The sequence below is a fragment of the Lycium ferocissimum genome, chromosome 2 (assembly GCF_029784015.1).
Source record: "Lycium ferocissimum isolate CSIRO_LF1 chromosome 2, AGI_CSIRO_Lferr_CH_V1, whole genome shotgun sequence".
In the NCBI taxonomy this organism is placed as follows: Eukaryota; Viridiplantae; Streptophyta; class Magnoliopsida; order Solanales; family Solanaceae; genus Lycium; species Lycium ferocissimum.
Genome location: NC_081343.1, coordinates 6127486 through 6132603, shown reverse-complemented (window position 1 = coordinate 6132603; position 5118 = coordinate 6127486).

Sequence of the window (5118 nt, the reverse complement as noted above, 5' to 3'; positions counted from 1 at the left end):
AGTTGGTTTTGTTATTATTGTGTTGGCTTTTGGTATTATGATTTCGGGCTGGGGATATAAACGGAGATCTTTATCCGAATTTATTGATTCTAAAAAGGATTTAATTTGAAGGCTTGAGACAAGCATATGATGATAAGCCTAATAATAGTATAATTTTCTTGAATATAGATTTACGAGCTTGGGAGGACAAGCGTCAAGTAGTTAAAGTTAAAGCGGCCGAAAAGGTATGTTAAGGCTATCCTTTCTTTCATTTTGGCATGATCCTATGATATGAACGAACAAGCGAGTAAATGAGCTTCCATATTACTCTACTCTTAGAAGCGCTAGGAGTACTTCAATCTTGATAATCCTGTACCCCTGATATTATGTTCCTTCTGTTCATGGATCTTGAGATTTCATGTATTATTAATGTTAGCTCTGTGATTGTCCACCGAGTTAGTGTGACCATGTTATTAGAGGTTCTATGTATTCATTTCATTGTTGCATTGCATTCATATTCATATACATATTGACCCCGTGACCAAAAGGCGTTATATACGCGTATATTATATATATATATGGGGTATGGGAAAAGGGATAGTCGTTATATACGCATTACCGATCGGCTAGTGCGCCATGATGATGATATAATGGATCGGGGTACACGCACGCTCCCGACAATGTATATGATAATTATGATGATGGCCGCGAAGAGGCAGATGGGATATGAAACAATGGATCGGGCTGAACGTTCCTCAGCATTATGACCTATATATACACATGAGCATGATTATCATTGAGAGCATGCATGTTATACGCCCACAGAGGCATTGTCAGTATACATATTTATGCAAATACTTTCGTATGCTCACGGTCATACACACATATAGACGAAGTTGGTTTTGAATTCAGATTCAGTTCATGATTCTTCTATTTATATTACTTCTATGCCTTATATACTCAGTACATTATAAAATCTTGTGAGATTCCCCTATTGCTTGGGATAATCCGAGCTAATTGCGGAAAGTTAAGGACAAGGCTATTTTTTGATTTTGTTTTAAGGCACAAGTTGCTTATGATTTTATTGGTACGGAATATTAAGTAAAATTTGGGGTTAAAAGTTAAATATGGAAAGTAATTATTTCATGAACAAAAGGCCAAGTGGCCGTGTAATGTGGTGTGGGCCATGGTCCACATGGATGCATGATATATGTAGATGAAACATGAACAATTAATTATATTCATCATCTTTAACCTTAGAACCTTGGAGAAACTTGGAGAAAAAGAGGAGAAGCCATTCGGCCATGGCAACCAAAAATTGAGGTCCAAAAATATTGATCAAAAAAATATTTTCTTCTAGCAATTCAACCAATTGGAAGGTCCTTGTTAATGTGGAGTAGTTGTTGGAGTCAACAAACCATTCGTTTTTACCATTTACAAACCCTAGCCAAGTTGAAGAACTAAGTAGTAAAGGTAAGGTTTAATCTTCTTTTTCATATGTTATGGATGGTTTGTACATGTTGTAGTATGTAGAAATGAATGAAGTTCATGAAAATATGTGTGTTGATGTTGAGCCGTGTGTATGGGCTGTTTTGTAAAGAAGGAATGAACAAATTTATTTAGTATTTTGGTTGTTGTTGTTGTGGATTCTATGATGTAAAATGAAGATTTAATAATTCAAGTCGAAGTTGTAATCGTTGTGGGCTATTTTAGAAGCTAACGTGATTTGAATGTAGTTTCTATATTTATGAGAATGATATTGTTAACGTGTGGATTGTTGGTGTAGTTCATGAATTTGGAAGAAAGAAATGTGTTGTTGTTGTTCTTGTCGGGTTTGGGGAGGTTTCGGGTGGAGTGGAGTTTTGGTTGGGTTGTTTTGAATATTGTGCGGGTTGTTTGAAATGTTCTTGAATCTTGTTTGAATGATCTCGGATTAGTACTTGAACATGTGAGCGTTGATGTTGGCTTGAATGTGTGTGGTTGATTTGAATATAAATGGAATGTTGTCGAATTATGTAGAAAGGAATTACTAACGTTAGAATGCGTTTTGAATTAATTCTTGATGTTGTTAGTATGATTGTTGGTATTGTTGTTGAAGATTTGGCCGAGTTGAATTCTATGGGTTGTTGAATTTATAGGGAAATCGCCCTCAAATTTCTGTAGATAAAGTGCTAGTTGGGATTGAAATCCTAAGTGCCTATAACTAATGTTAGTACCTAATGTCGTTGTTGTAAATTTTGGGAAGCCCGAGACTTAAGTTCGGATTAGCTTAGGAAGCGAACGAGGTATGTAAAGCTTACTCTTTCTTTCTTTTGGCATGTCTTAGACGTAAGTGAGATATGATACGAACCTTGGGGTAACTCTATTCTTAAGATCCGAGCATGTCTACGATTCTTATTCACTTCTTGATGTTAACATTCTTAATGTAGTCGAACTATGGTCCTTATGTCTTTGGTATGATTGGATTTCAAATGCTGCACAAAGAGTTTTTGTTCTTAAAGGATTCTATGTCGAATAAGGTCCCTAACTTTCATAGACGGGCTCGGATCGCTTCGATATGTTCGTAGAAGGTTCTATAACGAATAATGTCTCTAACTTTCATAGGTGGGCTCGGATTGGTTTGATACTTGTTCGTGGTCCCCGAGACTTTCCTTTGTATAGTTCTAACGACTTTTGAAAGAACTTAATATGGCTATCATCCCGACCCCCGAGTATGGTTAGTCTACTTATCTATTGAGTTTGTAATGATGATTTATATGCATATGGTTACTCATGACTCTGCTCGTGCATACTGTTGTTACATCTTTCGCCGAGTCCCGGGCCGGTTATGTCATCGTGCGCACTATGCTATATTCCGGAGTATGATATGGTTCACCGAGTCCCTCGCTGTAGGCCGGTACCGTATATATTTTCTGGTGTTATGATGTGTTATGGCGTTATGATGTGTTATGGAGATATGTTGGGTTACGGAGATATGAAATCTTCTGGAGTATGATGTGTTATGGCGCCAAGGACGGGGTGGCGACCATGTTCCACGTTTGCCCATTACACGATTTGTGTTTCAAAAGTAAATATTTTGGTACTTTGCATATTGTACTTATTCTCGTACTTCTTGTTAGGGTTATGATCCCGTTTACCGTACTTCATGCTTTATATACTCGAAGACATATTTCGTATCGACCCCCTTTCTTCGGGGGTCGCATTTCATGCCCGTGCGAGTACGTACGCCCACTTTGGTGATCCGACACCTAGGACACCTACTGCAAGCTATCTTGGAGTGCTCCCTTTATTCCGAGCTTACATTTTGGTACGGACTTTTCCGTTGTATATGTATATGCCTGATGATGCTATGTGGCCTCGTCCCGATCCTATGATTCTGTTGTTCTCTTAGAGGTCTGTAGACATACATGTGGGTTGTGATTAGCTACTGTACGGCTATGTCTGTGTGGTTTATGTCTTGGGCGGTCCCATTCGCCGTGGCAGCCTTGTCGGCTGCATGTATATATGTTTTGACATATTGTGTACATTATGACAGCCTGGCCACGTGCAAGTATATATGTTTGTATGCGGCAGATTGAGATGACGTCCGACTTTTGTATATGTTTGGGTTATTTGTATGCCGATTGTAGTTAACGGTGTGTACGAGTGCCCCACGGCACTAGTCATGGCTACGGGGTTTGGGTCGTGACAACTACGTTCATGCCCGTGTGCTCGGGTAAACAAGAGACGATCGACTCAAGAGACTCCTTTTGGGCCGTTTTGTAGTCGGTGCGCTCCACTCGATCTGAAGTTGCGATATATTTTGGTATGTTATTTTGGGATGCATGTTGCATATAAGGGTATGACGGGAGCCCAGTCCCATCCTCTCTCTTTTTGTACTCCATTGTAAAGGTACGAGGCGGTCGTACATAGTTGGGATGTTATGTAGCCTTGACGACTCTTATTTTGTTGTACAGCATATGTAGCGGCCTAATCGGCTTGCATCGTTGTTTTCATCTATCACGACCAAATCGGAGGGCCATGACAGGCACTCGGAGCTAACCCACCCGGGCACCTCTCATCGTACATTAACATTTATATCTAGGTCAGCCACATGGCTTATCAACAAACTCTATGCCTCAAGAATACCATTTCCAACGGCTAAAACACTTTCTTTATATCAACATCAACAACTATGCCCATACACATATACACAAGCCGACGAGGCTGACAAAATAATATCTAATCCACTATGCCTTCTTTATTTTACGTTGTAGGCTAGCTCTATTAAGTCGTTAGAAACTTTTGGTCTTTGGAAGCTAACACTTTAAGACATAGTTTCAATAAATTTTACTTTTTGCAATCAAATTTTGTGTTCGTGATTTGAATTAATGTTTTGCAGCTGTGTGCAATTTTTTATTTTTTTTATTTTTTATTTTACGAAGTGAACTTTACCTTAATTAATTCGTCAAACCTACCTAGCTTAAAAATTACATAGTGGAAAAGCAGTAGCTCATAAATTGGCGTAAGGCTATTTGATATTATTGTATTATACATCTTTTCATTTGCACTATTGCCCTTATTCGGAGGTGGTCTTTAATTTTTGCCCCTCAAATTGTTGTGTTATAGCCCGTATTTCGTACGTTCGGACGTTGTGGGATAATGGTAAGAAATTAAGGACAAGACCATGTTCTAAAATAAATTTAGTGTCGGAGTCGTTGGGAATGTTATTTATGGATATTGGTATTGTGGAAATATTGAGAAAGGCTAAGGGCAAGAAGAGAAATTCGTTAAAATGGGCCTTAAAAATAATGTGGAAGGATAGGGACAAAAATGGTAATATTAAGGAAAGTCGAGGGGTAAAATGGTAATTTCACCAAGTTCAAGAAAAGTCTTGAAAAGGGGCCAAAGCTTATGTGGCAGAGACATTTAGTCTTCTTGGATTAAATTTTAAGAAATTTCAAGAAAAGTCTAGAAAATAAAGAAAAGGAGGAAAAAAAAAAGAAGAAAGATCTAGAGAGGTGGGCATGCCTCCACATGCATGCAAATTATATATGTATATATATATAGGAGGGGTGGTCATATTTTTAAGAGGAGAGAAAGAAACAAGAAAGAAAGAAAGAAAAAAAAAAAGAGAGGGGGTAGGTTAGGGGGCCAAAG